We start from the raw sequence: 16,314 nt of genomic DNA, 5'->3' as shown, positions 1-16,314 counted from the left end.
GCCTCCGCCGGCCCCCGGCTCGCCCCCGCCGCTCCTCCCCACTCCCGCCCCCGGCCCGGTCACTGGCCGTCGCGGTGGGCGGCCCCCGGCCAGTCCCCTCCCCTGTCCCGCCTCCTCCGGGGAGGAAACTCCGAGGGGTGATTCACCGTGATTCAATTGCGGAGCGCGACGCTTCCCTTCGGCCCCGGCGGCTCCAGGTGCGGCGGGGAACCGGGTTCCCCGGCCTCCCGACCCCCTGACCCCCGGGCCACCCAGGCCGGCGACCCCGACGTCCGGCCTGAGTGGGCGGGTCTGTGGGGAAGAAAGCGGGGACGCTTTGGAAGGAGTTCTCGAGGTAGAGGCAAGGATTCTCCCGTACCGTTCGGTTACGGTGCTGTCCCGGCCGGGAGCGGCAGCACTTACAAGTTGAACGGCCCGGAGCGGCTCCGGGCTCGCTGGGGCCGCCGAGAGCATTGCCCCGGCGCTCCGGGCACGGGGGGTACGGGTGGGGGGCCCGAGCCTCGGAATCCGCGGCCAAGTAGCGGCTGACGGTGAGCACCGCTCGCCCGCGGTTCGGCCGCGAAGGCCTTCCCACCTCACCCGGCCTTTAGCGAGGGTTGCATCCTGTAAAGGTGGTGCAAATGCAGGTGTCTGCCCACAGGTCCGGAGGTCAGTTAGCCCAGGCTCAGCCCAGCCCAGCTCGGGGTAGTGACTGAGGAAGAGCTCCCCCAGTCCGGCGGTTTGCCCTTGGGAGAATTCCAGCATGACATCTGCAGCCCTGTGGTTCCAGAAAGGATTGTTCTCACGCTGAAGAAGACATTCGTGGGACTGAGTTACTTCCGCCCAAGTGTAGAGAAACCAAAAATGAAATTAAAAAATTATCATCAGACTTTTTTTGTGTGCCTGTCATAAGCATTGGGCTTTTTGAATCTATTTCTGGCTTCCTCTTTGGGCTTTCCTGTAAAATTGTCAGGCAAGAGAATGTTAATTCTTATTCTAAGTGGCACTGTATAAGGTCTTGTCAAAGTACCTGCCATCATTCCGTTTTTATTACTCTGTAGTTGCCTCCAAGACAGACTGGACGGGTTTTAGGGAGAGAGCAGAGTCTCCTACTTTTTTTCTAGGGAAGTCAGCCTTGCCTTTTAGTACATACTGCATACACATTTCCATATAACATTATGGAATAAGCCATAGCAATACACTCATGTTAAAGGAAATAAAACCCTGCAAAATTTTTTTCTCCCTGTGTCTGAACTGAAATAGCACATCCAGGTTTAGCTCTTGTCCATCTTTCCTGGAAGCTGAAATCTGCACTTGCTGGTCTCCTCTTTGAGCTCTCTTCCAGCTCTAAAACCCACAGAATTTATATTTGCAAAACGAGACCATGCAAGCCTCCTTTTTGTAGTCTCCGGGCCTGAGTCATTTTCCCTAACAGATCTTTAGCCAGCCTGGGATGTGATTCTTTGCACTGGAGTTGAAGGTACCTAGAAGAAAATGTTACACTTGCTTTGCAAGACCCAGGGAATTGTTGCTTTGTCTACAGAGTAATTGGTTCCATTTGGAGCCACTGACTGTCCTGAAATCATAAAGGGCTTTAAGTGATGTCAGGGTCAGCAATTTGGCAAGAAAAATATGTTTAATGTTAGATGGTGACACAAAAAGTGATGTAAAGATTGATAAATTAGATAAATACTTATTTTACATATTCACTAAAATTATCAGATAGGGAAGAGAAGAATTGGTTGGGTTGCTACGGAGGTTTTTGAGTAAATATAGAATTGCATTCTTTAGGGGCGCCTGGGTGGCTCAGTCGGTTAAGTGTCTGCCTTCGGCTCAGGTCATGATCCCAGGATCCTGAGATCGAGCCCCACATCAGGCTCCCTGCTCAGTGGGGAGCCTGCTTCTCCCTCTCCCTCTGCCTGCCGCTCCCCCTGCTTGTGCTCTCTCTCTCTGTCAAATAAATAAATAAATCTTTAAAAAAAAAAGTAATTACATTCTTCAGAGTTTGAAAAATGCTAAAAAATTATTACTACTTTCAAGAAAAAGAGGAAGCAGACCGGCTATAGTAAATAATATCTCTGTATTATCACCGTCGATCAGACTGTAGCCAGACGATTTCTAGATCACTGGTGCTTGGCACTGTTAAGAGTACATTCCTAAAGTTTTACTGTTGATATTTATTGCACAGAAACAAATTGATTGTTAAAATTATTCCCTACTCTTACGTTTGTTTTTTTTTAACTTCCTTCAGTGACCTTGAGCTTAGCGGTTACCAAAGCTCCCTCCTACATGATGTATCCTGAAGATTCTGAGAAGCGTGAAACATTCCTAAACTATAATGATAATCAGGCTGGCCTGACCAGTCCCTTTATGATTAGATCTTAGAGTATCAGAGGGCTGGAGGGGACCTCACAGACATCCTTCTAGGGATGAGGAGCCCATGGCCAGCCTCACAATTCAGATCTGGTCTTCTGACCTCAGAGACTTTCTTTCCACAACTATGCTTCCCTCTACTCCCAATACATGGATGTAAGATTGGGTCATAAACCCAGGCTTACTTGATTCATTTACTCATCCATAGGCACTCAATAATGCTCTGCAGTAGGTGTAGAAAATGCTTGCAGTTTGCGGAACGCACTGTTCTCCAGTAGAAATATCCCGATGGTTATTCCTTGACGCGTGCGTGCACGGATCCATGTAGGAGAGGTCACGTTGCTTTTGCATAAACAGTGATGCACTGTGGTTGATGAGGAGTCTGGAAATGACTGGGCAGCGTTGCAGCCCTTCCTCTGTACCCCCCACTAACTGCACTGACTTGGTTTCATCTAGTTCTTCACTTGATTTCAACTGTGTGTTTGTCATCTTTCTTCCCCCTAGAGCTCCTTGGGGCAATAAGGACTGGATTTTTTTCTTTACATCTCTCAACCCTTTGCACAATTACCAGCACATAGTAGGCTTTTAATACATTTGAATCAATGAACACCTTTTTGGGAGCTGTGCATGCAGCCAACTATTTTCATTGGTATTCAAAAGGCAAAATTTGTCATTGAAATTTTTCTGTCTAGTGCTGGGCAGTGAGTGTTCCATAATGCTCAGATTGGTAAGAAAATGCAAATCCATCATGGGTCGCATGGTATTACTTGACAGCAAGCTCCATCTGTCTAAGTAGTCATTAGTGATTCTTGCTACAGCCAGAAAATGTAAGCAGGAGGAGAGGTAGCTGAACAGCAGGAAACAAATGTGGAAGTTCAGGAACTGGTTAGCATTTTTCTAACAGCCTGGATTCCAGGGTGATTCAGAAGATTTTCAGTCATATGAGGAGGCTGTTCTTGCATGGAAAGGCTTCCTGACTTTTTAGAATAAATTGTACAAAATGTATATCTCCCCAGGAAGGGGATAGGTTAAGCTTTAGGATAGGTGAACTTGAGAGTAATTTACATAAAGCTATTATATTCATATAAAAATGGTAAAAAGAGCAGTGAATCCATTTTACCCCAAATTCAGGTAAAAAGCAAACTATGAAAAAAGGCCAGAGGGACTTCAGAGTGGGAACATAGAGTTCTGGAAAAAGAAAATATGACTTAGCAGAACTTAAAAAACATCTGGCAGGGTATAATTAGTCATGGAAAAATTGGCAGTCATGAGTGTGCATTTTATGAAAATAATCATGTACTAGTCCAACAGTTAACATTTAGACTGAAATTAAATAGTGGAAAGCCTGTACAATGAAATTTATTATCCTCGTCATTCAAAAATTCTATTAGCTGTCTAAAATAGTTTACAGGAAGCTTTACTAAATAAGTTATCACAAAGCACGTATTTTAAAAAGCAAAATTTTAAAGAAAAAACTTCCAGTTCAAACCTTAAACAGGATTACTATTTTCAGCACAAAACTATCTTTATAAACCTAAGGCTTATCAAACAGTCTGTCAACTTCCATTTTGATGGACAGTAAATATTATTCTGTACATACAATGTTGACAAAATATGTAAATCATAAATGTAAGTTGTGGATATTGTTTTAGTAACAAAAAAGTCATTTAAAACGAAAACGTTTAATGTATGGCCTCATGAATATAACACATATAATTTTAAAGTTTTAATATGGTATCATTTTATGTAAGCATCCCTTAATTCCCAATTTCTATAGCTCCTTATACTTGACATATGCACTAACTTGATGAACAGAAACCCATTCATTCAGTAAATAGTTGAATTATCACCCTGATGCTGAGTTCTCTCTAGACTTTGGGTATACAGAATAAGATAAGGAGTCCCTTCCCTATTAAATGTATCAGCACTCCTACTTACTGTCCTGATTTTAATTGTTTGAATGATTTCCTGTCAGCATTTTGGATTGGATATGAAAGAATGTTTTTTTATTAATAAATTTTGTTCCATGCCAAAAAAAAAAAAAAATACAAGGTTAGGCATGTCATGGTCAGTCCATCAAACAGGTATCTTCAACTCAGAGACAGAGAGAGAGCACAAGCAGGGGGAGAAGCAGGCTCCCCGCTGAGCAGGGAGCCCAATGCAGGGCTCGATCCCAGGACCTTGAGATCATGACCTGAGCCGAAGGCAGACGCTTAACTGACTGAGCCACCCAGGCACGCCCCTGGCCCTTGATTTTAAGAACTGTAGTTGTCTTACATCTCCTTTATGGATTTGTTAACCAAGATCTTGCCTTCTACAGACTAATAAATACTTACTGAGGGGTTACCATGTGCAGGGCAACATACCAGGAACTGTCTTGTGCGTCCTTTTGCTGAAATACCTTGCAAGCTAGTCAGAGAGCTGAGGCAAATGTGTAAGCTTCCAGGAGAAGGCGGGATAAGTGAAGTGGGACCTGTTGCCATGTCTCTCACTAGTAGATGGAGGGTTCTGTGCCAGCAGAGGCTGCTTTATCTTTACAAATATCCCCAGTGCCTGGCATGTAGTATGTCCTCCACACCCATAAAGCCTTGTTTAAAGACAGAGAAGGGATTTGGGACCTCCAAAGAGAGAATTTACTTTTCACTGGGGCAATGAGAGAAGGTTCCCTGGAGGAAAGCACTGTCTGAGCTGGACCACAGGGAAATGGCTGAGAGGAGAAAGGATGAGCCAAGAGCTGGGGCCCGTGCGAGCAGAACGTTGGCTCATGGGCAGCTCTGTGGGCTCCACCAGGAAGTCTGGACTTGATTCAGCAGCAGTACCTTAAGAAGCTTACTCTTCTGGTCATGGTTTGTCAGAAGAATTGAGTCGGGGGTGCAGCAGGAAGCTAGGCTCCTAACCCGCATGGCGGCCAAGGAATGGAAAGGAAGGACAGCTGCAGGAAACAGTACGAAGGAAGAAGCTGCGGGACTCAGTGACTGGTTGTGGTTGGGGGCAGGAAGGAGACGGAGGGGTAAGGTTTTGGGGCAGAGAAAGGTGACAGCACAGGTTAAGATAGAGCCTGGAAGAGAAGGTTGGCAGCTCAGAAACTGTCAATTTTACACATGTTGAAGGTGAGGGGGCAGTGGACCACTAAGAGAAATGCCCAGCACGAAGAGTTGGAAACGGGGCACCAAGGCTTGGGAAGAGATTGAGGCTAGAGCTAGAAATTGGGAGACATTTGCCTAGAGGTTTGGTCAAAGATGTAAAAGTAGACAAGGTCTCCGAAGGAGGGTCTATAGTGACAGCAAATGCCGTACCAAGCAACAGCAGCAACAGCCTGCTCAGCCTGGCTCCAATCAAAGGGGCATGTGTAAGTCTATGAGTCTGGAAGCTCATAGCCTGGTGGAAGGGCTACAGAAACCAGGGCCTCTGAGCCTGGGTCTCTCTCTTGCCCTTGCCTGTTCTTCCTCCCATGTCTCATTGAAGCTGGTCTCCCTTTGTGTCTGCACGCGGACTCTGCATGGCAGGGCACAGAGGACATTCTCCCTGCTCCATCATACCGGGGTCCAGTCGTCATTCAGGGGAAGGACTTTGACTATCCCTCTTTGGGGCACATGCCCATCCTTTGGCCAATCACCATTGCCAGAGGAATATCAGGCCTGGCCATGTGTCCCTCCTGGGGCCAGGGAGTGGCTCTGCTCCTGGAAGGAGCAGATGGAGAAAGTTAGCAGTCAGACAGAAACAGTAGCTACCAGTGGGCCCGGGACTGTGACTGGAGGAGGAAGATGACAGGGAAAAAAGTAGAGGAAAGTCCAGAGAGCTGGGATAGGACAGATGGACCCTAATACTACAGAAGGAGAGTTTTCATAAGAAAGAAGGGGTCATGGCAGCCTAGAGTGAGCAGAAGACCAGCTATGTATGTAATTTTAATGGGTGCTAAAACACCCAATTCCTAAAATTAACTTGGCTACCGATCTTGCCAAGTTTCTCACTTCTTTGGGTGGAAGCTAGAAAGAGCTGCACAGTTGAGTAGGAGAGAGACACATTAGGTTTTCTCAGTCATTCAGATCAATTCAACAAACATTTGTTGCCGACTCCCCGCCCCCTCCCCACCCTGTGCGAGGCACGAGGTTAGGTGCTGGGGACACAAAAATAAAGGAGATGTGTTCTTGCTCCGAAGATTATGTGATGAAGGACAACATGAGACAAACGATAAAGCACGGTATGTGCTGTGTCCGTTAATCCCAGGAAGGCTTACGGAGCACCTGCTGTGTACTTCACTTGTGCTGGGTACCTGGGGGGGTCCAGCCTTTCACCTGGTCAGTGGCCAGAATCCCGTACTCATCCTTCTACCACAATCATTGCCCCGTTTTGAAGTTAATCGTGAGGTCATTGTCTTCTGCTCTGGTCTAAGCATCATGCGGGCGGGCATGTGTCTGCCTTGGTCCCGTGCTGAAGGCCAGAACCTCTAACGCTTAGATGCTGTTGTCAAATAGTTGCCAAATGAGAGAATGACAAACTATACGTAGCCCTGACATGAGGCTGTTTTCTGAGAATCCAGGAAATCTGCAAAATGACATGTTCTCTCTACTTTAGCCTTTAGCTGATGCCATGCTGCCAGTGGAAAAGCGAATGATCGTTAGGAAGCTTTCAGCAGCTTTCAGGAGCTGTCTGTTTCTATTATTCGTGGCCAGTCAAAATAGCCAGAAAATACTAGTCTAGCAGCCTCTAGGTATTAACTTGTTCAATCCTCACCACAGTCCTGTGAGAGGTAGGTAGAATTTAATGCACATGAGTTAACCCAGAGCGCAGAGAGGTTAATTCACTCACCCAGGGTTGCGCAGCTGGGAGGTGACAGAGCTGGGATTCGAACACAGGCGGTTAGCTCCAGGGCACACCTCCCCAACCACTGTATCAGCGTGCCACCTGTCACAGGGATGGCATTAAGGTGTGCACATTTCCCACTGCACGGATCTAAGCCCCTTTTCCTTTTTCCCCAGGGTTTCCTGACTTGTGAAGCTGGCCCTCTCTGGGGTTCCTGGCTTCGAAATAAGGGGAATTTCCAATAGAAAGCCAAGCCAAAACCAGCCCTTAGTTGAGAATAAAGGGCTCCTTCTTTTGCTTTGTTTCTAACTCATTTAGTCCTTAATGTTTTTTGACAACCAGATTTTTTTTCTCTCCGGAGCAGGAAAAAAAAAGGAGACCCTGGCCTAAAAATGCCTTATTTCCCCCCTGACAACATGAAACAAATGCTCCTCCGTATTTCCGTTATTCATTAAGAAATAGGGGACATGATTATAATGACTAAACTAGAGCTTAGGTTAGGGCAGCCCTTCTGACTCACTTCTTGCTTATGCCATAATTGAACCGATGAGCTAGTTGAATCCAGAATCACTTCCACTGATTTATCAACTTTCCACATGCCTTTTCTCACGTGTCAATTCACATCCTAATTGTCATCGTGATACACATGTCCAGGCTCAAGATGGGACTTATCACAGAGTCACTTACATTTCCACCGGTCTATGTGTACGATGATCCTTGGGAGCCCAGAAGGGATGCTCGGGCAGTTGAGCTCCCTCCTACGGGAAGGAGGGGCCCTCTCCACCCCTGACCTGACTCTTCCGCGGTCCCTCACTTCCCCAGACCTACTGCAGGTTGCCTCATGCTGACCTGTGAGCCTGCCTCTGGAAGCAGGTCAGGTGGCATCAGGGCCTGGGTAACGGGGGCCTTTCTTAGCTGAACAGCTACTATCTTGGGGCCTTTCCTATCTGGTCACTTCCACGTCACCTTTAAAGCATCTTGGAAAAATGATGGTATCTGAGAACCCATCCCGGAAGCCGATCCCAGGAAAAATCACCACGGACTCTCCTGCCTCTCCTTGGACACGTTTGTATCGTTTGTCAGTCAGGTTCCAGTAATCACTAAGGGTGTCCACGAGACAGAAATGCCATGGGGGCAGCAGGAGTTGAGTGAGACAGCGTGTGTGATGTTAGGGATTATGCGGGAAGATAGGGAGAACTCTGTGTTTTGTAATAGGGAGGAGTCTGGATCTGACCATGTGACATGAACCCCAGGTTCCCTGCAGCCGCCTCGGAGCCCTCCAAGAGGTACTTCGGGGTATGTGAGCACCTTGTCCCATAGCCGAGGAAGTCACTTTGCCTCTTTTTACGTGGGGCAGAAAATTATAACTGGCGATATGGCTAATGCTACCAGGCAGTCCTCAAAGACTCTGATTCGCAGTTGCTGTTTAGCCCAGCGGGATAGGGATGGTTACCACACCATCAGGCGGTGATGGGCACCAAGAACACCGCGTGTGGGAAAGATGCCATTTCTGCGGGTCTTCCACAGAGAGTTCCGCCCACACTGAATTACCCCAGAGAGCTGCTTCCTACAGTGTAGCCTCAGTTCAGGCCACCATGCGCTCTCCTGATGGTATCTGGTGCCTCTCCAGATAGCCTCCACTTATCTCTGCCTCCGTTTGGGTCTCTAACCATGGTATGCTGGATCTGACCCAGGCTCCAAGAAAATCTGGTCCCGGATCTCTGGCCAGGACCTCTGTGGCGCTGAGGAAGGGTGCATGCGGGCTCCCTGCTTCCTTCTGCGCCTGCGACCTGTTGGGCAAGGCACTACTTCTTTAAGTCAGCATTTCAAAGAGAAGATTAAGAACAAGTTAAGCCTTTAGTTCAAATAGTTCAGTTAATCCAAGAGCAAAGTGCACTGGGTTTTGAGGCCATGTGAAATAGCCAAGTCTTAAAATCAAAAGTGGTCGTGGAAAAGGGGCGCCTACTCCTTCCACTAAGAGGGAGAAGTTTATGTGGTGAGTGTGTGTGTGTGTGCACAAGCCATTTGATTTCTCAGGGTTTTCATTTTCCTGTCTGTAAAATGGGCACAATGAATCAATGGTCCAGATCTCATATTCTTTGTTTTGCTATCTTAGAGACAGACATGTGGACCAGAGCTTATTTTCATAGCTGCTCTATGCTTGTTGTATCAAATAGTTACTATTTCCAATTTTTAAAAGGATTTTAAATGGACATTTACCTTCTTCTAAGGATAATAGTTTATAGTTTCTGTGAACATACCTCCTAAACTGATTTAGTTCAAAACATCCAATGGTTCCAGACCTTAACTGGTTGTGGGATTTTGAGACCAAGTTCAGACCCACCATTTCTTTGTCACTGGCAATCACTCAGATATTAAGACCATTTACCTGTGGGTCTGCATGTTTTATTTTAACACTGGCGCATGCGATATTATGGTTATCACAGTCTTAGACATGCTGTTGGTGCACAATGGATGCACAACACTTGGAGCAAGGAAGTTCACCAGGTATACCTGTAGGGCACATCACCCAGAGGGGACTGGGTGGGTGATGCCCTGGAGGAAGGCTTGGTGGCAGCTGATTGCGCGACAAGCTCTGCACCTGCTCCTCAGTGTCCAGCTCTTCCAAGGTCAGTGGGGAGGTGCCTTCTGAGAAGGGCTTTTGGGGGAAGAGAACTTGAGAGTGAGGCACAGAACAATTTTCTGAGATTCTCCTCCTGGCCTCTTAAGACTCTTCTGAGCAAACTCACTGGATTCTCCCTTCAACTAAGAGCTCCTGAGACCTCAATTCTTCAAAGCCTTCTTGATGACACTGGACAAGTCGGTGGTTTCTCCCCAATACCCACCTCTGAACACTCCCATCTTCACTAAGGGCCACCCAAACGAGTAGGTTTTCTCTTGCCCGAACACTTCCTAAATAAGAAATTGTTTTACTAGCATTGATGAACTTTTCTGTCTAGATCATCATGATTTAGTCACAATAACCATGTACTAGGATGATCTTAATTTTCTTCTGATGAAAATCCTGGAACGCAGGTACTGTAATTTCCTCCTTGAGAAAAGGGAGGCATAGCTAGGCTTAAGGAACTTGGTTAGGAACACACACTGGGCTGGGGCAGAGCTCGGGGCTCAAACCAGGTTGTTTAGTTCCAGAGCGTGTACACTTGACCATGACCCAGCCTGCTGGCGCCTCATCTTGAGCACTCACTATGCACCAGCTTGGGGCACTAGGAAGGTCATGATGTTCCCCCTGCCCTCAATGGGGCCTAGGGATGTGAAGGCTATAAGGTAGGTGACACTTTGCTGGGTCCGTGACCCAGGAAGAGCAAAAAGTGCTGCAGAGCCCCCGAGAAAGGAGTCGTCGGTTCTCGGTGGGGAACTATTTTATCTTTTAGATCTCACCTGGCCAACTTGAATTTTTGTGTATTAAAAGGATGACTCAGACTTTGAAAACTAGGAAAAGTACCTTTACTCAAAAACAGGAAAAAAAAAATTTTATGGCTTTAAATAAAATTTCTCCTTATTTGCATCCCCTGGTGAGTGGCAGGCAGTTTTGGATGCCCTTCTGTTTATTTATTTATTATTATTATTATTATTTATTTATTTATTTATTTATTTTTTACCTTTTTTCTTGTGTTATGTATTCCACCTAGGGGTGAATTCAGCTTCCTTCAACAGCTAACTTCACTGCTTCCCAAGGCATTAACCTTGATATAAAATTTTCTAATTAATGCTGAGGAGGACGATGGGCAAGCTCTGAAGCCGTTCCTGCCCGCCCATACCTGTTAAACTACTCCAGCAGCTTCCATCAGCAAGCCAGAGAAACAAACAAACCAAAAATCCACCCAGCTTCAAGTTTATCCCTTTAAGTTGCCCTTTAAGGATGAATGTATAAGGTGGACTGGGTTGCTCTAGCCAATGACAGCAGTGACACTGTGTTGAGCGTGTAGACAAAGCCCCAAACTTCAGTGATGTCTCCAGGTGTTGAAAGGAACAAAACCCCTTAGTTGAGAGTCATGATGAAAATGCTACTTAGAAACGCGTCTAAGCAGCCGAACTTTGTTTCCTAGACAAATTCACGGAGAATGAGGCAGCAGGAAGCCATGGGTGGGGTGGGTGAGCAGCTCTGCCCTGGGTCAGAACGGAGGAGAGGTGTTTTGTGGGCAATCCGGCTGAGTTCCAGACTGCAAGTCTGGGTGAGGGTGGGGGTTAGGGAAGCCCCCCTCCCCCCCCCAGCAGGCCTCCAGCAGCCCTCATCCTTTCTGGAGAACACAAACAGATTGAGGGCACTGTACAAATTGCTACAAGATACCCAACATCCTGTGGCTGAGTAAACAGGCATGGCGAGCTAAGGCCTTGATTATGCTTAAAAATTTAACTTCTCAAGACAAACAGATATTTAGGGAAGCAGAGATTCTACACCAAGGATGTCCAGGTTTGGACATGACTTATTCTCTCTCTCTCTTTTTTTAAAGATTTTATTTATTCATTTGAGAGAGAGAGAGGGAGAGTGCTTGAGAAAGGGGAGGGGCAGAGGGAGAGGGAGAAGCAAGCTCTCCAATGAGCAAGGAGCCTGATGCGGGGCTCGATCCCAGGACCCTGGGAACATGACCTGAGCCGAAGGCAGACGCTTAACCGATTGAGCCACCCAGGCGCCGCGACTTATTCTCTCTTATGAAACAGAAACTTTTAAGATAACAACAGTACTGTCCCAGGAGAGCATAATACCAGGAGAGACAAGAATCTTAAATAAGGAATGGAGTTTTTGTTTTTCCTTATCAGAGGAACACATTAAAAAAAAAAAAAGATTTGCAATGTAAGAAATCTTGTTCAGATGTATTTTTCCTCCTAATAATTAATAAATCAAAAAATAAATTATAGTACCGGACTAGTTAAATTACTTAGGTGTATTTTTGCCAGGCATTAATATAAAAGGAGGGAATTAGACTCAGATACACTGGTCTCCACTACTTGCCCCCCTCCAGATGGGAAGAGAAGGGCTCTGAGGCCTCCCTGGCCCCTCGGGACTGTTGGAACTTCTTCGGGCCCCAGCAGAGCAGCTCAAGGGCCCGTCTCATATGTGTCTGGCTGGGAGTTTACTCAGCTGCTTTCCTACTTCAACTTCTTTCTTCTTTTTAGTCATTTTTTAAAAATTAAGACTTTATTTTTTTTTTTAAGATTTTATTTATTTATTTGACAGAGAGCGAGAGCACAAGCAGAGGGAACAGCAGAGGGAGAGGGAGAAGCAGGCTTTCTGCTGAGCAGGGAGCCCAATACGGGGCTCGAAGGCAGCCACTTAACTGACTGAGCCACCCAGGCGCCCCAAGACTTTATTTTTTTTTAAAAGAGCAGTTTTAGGCCATTTAGATGTCTTCTTTGGAAAAATGTCTGTTCATGTCTTCTGCCCATTTCTTGATTGGATCATTTGTTCTTTGGGTGTTGAGTTTGATAAGTTCTTTATAGATTTTGGATACTAGCCCTTTATCTGATATGTCAGGGTTGCTGGAGTGGTGGAGGGTGGGACGGATGGGGTGGCTGGGTGATAGACATTGGGGAGGGTATGTGCTATGGTGAGTGCTGTGAATTGTGTAAGACTGTTGAATCACAGACCTATACCTCTGAAACAAATAATACATTATATATTAAAAAAAAAAGAAGAAGATAGCAGGAAGGGAAAAATGAAGGGGGGGAATTGGAGGGGGAGACGAACCATGAGAGACTATGGACTCTGAGAAACAAACTGAGGGTTCTAGAGGGGAGGGGGGTGGGGGTATGAGTTAGCCTGGTGATGGGTATTAAGGAGGGCACGTTCTGCATGGAGCAGTGGGTGTTATACACAAACAATGAATCATGGAACACTACATCAAAAACTAATGATGTTATGTATGGTGATTAACATAACATAATAAAATAGAATACTGTCCAGCCTAAAAAAAAAAAAAAAAAAAAGGAGCAGTTTTAGGTTCATAGCAAAATTGAGCAGAAGGTGCAGAGATTTCCCAAATACCCCGCCCACCCCCAGCACCCCCCACTAGGGTGGTACTGTTCTTACCGACACATCGTTATCATCCCAAGTCCAGAGTTGACGTTACGGTCCACTCCTGGTGGTGTACATCCTATGGGTTTGGACAAATGTGTAATGATATGTATCCAATATTATGGTTTCATAGAGTATTTCATTACCTTAAATCTCCTCTGTGTTTCAACCTAATCACAAAAAAGAGGAGATGCTTCCTGAAAGTGCATGTCATCCTTGTCCAGGGGCCATGCTGATCTCCTCTATATGCTTATAGCTTCAGTGTATGTGCTGCCGAGGAGGGCGCTGTACGTCTCAAGAGGCAAAATCCAAAAGGCTCTCCCTTGTGAAAAATCATCCCTCAGGGACGGGAGGGCTGCAGAGCTGGTTCGGGTCAGGTTTGCGTTGCCCTGCTCCGCACCACCACCACTTTGCCCTGGTGGGGAAACCAATCTCCACCCTCTACCTGAATCAGTGGAGGACTCAGGGCTCTGGCAGCAATTTCTGTATTGGCCATTGCACGGATGCGCCAATCTTACTCTACGGAGGGCAGGTGCATTGCTTTTCTAATAAAATGTTCATCTCTGTGGCTCCAGTTCCAGGCAGACAATGAACACCCCATTAATGTTTGTTGTGTTGAACTGAACAGACTAGAACCCAGGGGGGAAATCTCATTGTTCTTTATAGTAAGACCTCTATTAATGAAACAGAGGTGTCCCCCACTGCATGTCTAACTGCCGCAAATCTGTCCTGCGGAGCTGGGAATAACAGAGGAAGTAGGAGTTTCGGATTCTCTCCGACCATATCCTGCCAGGACACCCCCCTTCCCTCTCCTCCACATGCAGGGGATCGTATTGCTCTGGCTCACGGGAAGGGTTGCGGTGTTCCTATTTGTCTGCTTTTTCTCAGCAATGTGGAGAATAGTGCCTGGTACACTGCAGGGGTTCCGTGAGCTTCTGCGGAATGAAGGAAAAAATCACGGTTCCTCGCCCCCAGGGAAGCAAGGACCTCGCCTCTGCGATCCCGGAGCGAGACGCATGGGAGTCCAGACGTACAGCTGTCCACCCTTTGCCGCACTGGGGCTGATTTTTAACTGTTGTGGCTCCTTAGTCAGCTGCTCCTTTCAATCTCTATCCTTCGAGACCAGCTTTATTGTAATGAGCTGTGTCTACAGGAAGTTAGTTCTGTGCTGCTTCTAAATCTTCTATTTTGCAACGCAAGCGTGCATTATTCTTTAATACTCCCTTGGAGTTCATGCTTCCCGGATTTCCGCCCGTTCTTATGGCCCCCTTCCTCACTTTCCTGAAAATGCCTTAAGATACTGGATAATAAAAAAAAAAAAAAAGAAGAAGAAGAAGAAGAAGAAGAGAGTAGGAAGGGAAAATTGAAGGGGGGGAAATCGGTGGGGGAGACGAATCATGAGAGACTGCGGACTCTGAGAAACAAACCGAGGGTTCTAGAAGGGAGGGGGTTGGGGGATGGGTTAGCCTGGTGATGGGTATTAAAGAGGGCACATATTGAATGGAGCACTGGGTGTTATACGCAAACAATGAATCATGGAATGCTACATCAAAAACTAATGATGTACTGTATGGTGACTAACAGCATAATAAAATAAAATAAAAAAAGATACTGGATAATCACGCTTGCCAGGAACGAGCAGGAAAAAGTCCTTGGGTGCTACCTAATCCTCTTTAACCAGTGGCCTGTGGTAATACTTTCAGTCTCTCCTTTCCCCATCCCATCCCACCCATTGCCATATCTGCAGCCTATTCACCACCTCATTGTTGATTTCTGCATAGCGAGTATTCGCCGTTAGATTCGGAATAGTCCTTCTCTGTCCAGCCCTGTATGGTAGGGAAGTACGTTTCCCAAGCTCCCTTCTAGCTTCTTAGCTCAGTCATTGAGAGTTGCTGGTAGAAGACCAGAGGGCGAGAGAAAGGGAGGAGCCAGGGCATCTCTCTCCATCCCTAGCCCCCACTTTGGTCAGTGTGCCCCCTGTAGACTGTACCTCCTCCCTGGACCCAGCAAGGCAGTCCGACCCCTGGGATCTGGTAGCACTACCTATTGTCTCTCTATCCCCAGGGATAGGAGCAGATATCTGCTCTTGTTCCTCTTGAGATTGCTTCCCTATGTCCTCTTTGGTTTCTCAGCTCTTCCCTGACCTTTGTACCCAATTTCCTGTATTAAATCCACTCTGTTTGAGAAACCTAGAGTGGTTTCTGGTTTTTGACTAGACTTGAATAGACACAGCATGCAAATACTACTGCTGACTTCATGTGGGCTCCTCACTTTTCTTCTAACTGTTCTGTGGAATGAAGCACTTACCTCACAAGATAGTGTCATAATAAGTTATTTGTGGAAGAGCTCTGAGATCCTGGAGTGGCTGGTAAGTTATAGGTAAGTGCAATATGTCATTAATTAGCATTCATCCAGATACTCTCTGCTTGCTAAAGGAAATTTAATTTCTATTCCTACTGGAGTTACTATTTGAAAGGTCCCCGGTTGAAGAGGCAGGAGCACTCCCCTGACAATGGTCTTGCTTGGCTTCTAAGCCTGGAGGCAGCTGTGGTACATGACTTGTCACTCACTCAGTGCTGGGTCACCTTGTAACTGTCCCAAAGCCATTTATCCTCTCAGCTTGGGATGTCAGTGGGCAGCCAAACCTCTATTTCGGGTAGCTCTCCCAAGGTATCTGGCAAGTGACTCAGGGATACAGGTTTGGGCTGAGCATGGCTTTGGGGGCCAGTTACACCTGGGTTTGAATCCCAGCTTTGTGTCTCCTGAGCTGTGTAAGTTTGGAAAAATTACTTAACTTCTCTAAACCTAAAATTTTTTTTTCTAATGTCAAATGAAGAGAAGAAAGTTTTACATCAGGCTCTACATTAGATGGTTGCCTCAAAGAAAAAGATCTGTCTTAAGACCCCAATCAGAGTTTACAAATCTTGAGACTTGGCTACTGAGAGCTGGCTCTTCTTCTTTCCCATCAATGTTGTATGTGAAGTAATACATGTTCTGTAGGGTCTATCAAGAACGCAAACCCTGCTCCTATCCATACTCAGATAGGCTCAGGAGTGACCCAGAACCAAAGCATTTTTAAAGAATATAAGAATTCTGTTTCCATGAAAACATCAGCCTCCTTA

At 46.3% G+C, this 16,314-nt stretch overlaps 1 long non-coding RNA gene and 1 other non-coding gene across 2 annotated transcripts; one reads left to right on the top strand and one right to left on the bottom strand.

Annotated features, from left to right (window-relative positions):
* Positions 1-151: 151 nt before the first annotated feature.
* LOC116639669 lies at positions 152-868 on the top strand. Its single transcript, XR_004300904.1, has 2 exons — positions 152-334; positions 641-868. It is a non-coding gene; the product is annotated as an uncharacterized LOC116639669 (long non-coding RNA).
* Positions 869-13,371: 12,503 nt separating this feature from the next.
* Positions 13,372-13,476, bottom strand: LOC116626881. Its single transcript, XR_004298366.1, has one exon. It is a non-coding gene; the product is annotated as a U6 spliceosomal RNA (small nuclear RNA).
* Between the last annotated feature and the right edge of the window lie 2,838 nt (positions 13,477-16,314).

The sequence above is a fragment of the Phoca vitulina genome, unplaced genomic scaffold (genome assembly GCF_004348235.1).
Source record: "Phoca vitulina isolate PV1807 unplaced genomic scaffold, GSC_HSeal_1.0 scaffold2, whole genome shotgun sequence".
NCBI lineage: Eukaryota > Metazoa > Chordata > Mammalia > Carnivora > Phocidae > Phoca > Phoca vitulina.
The sequence above is the reverse complement of the archived record's forward strand: the minus strand, read 5'-3'. Positions and strand labels throughout refer to the sequence as shown.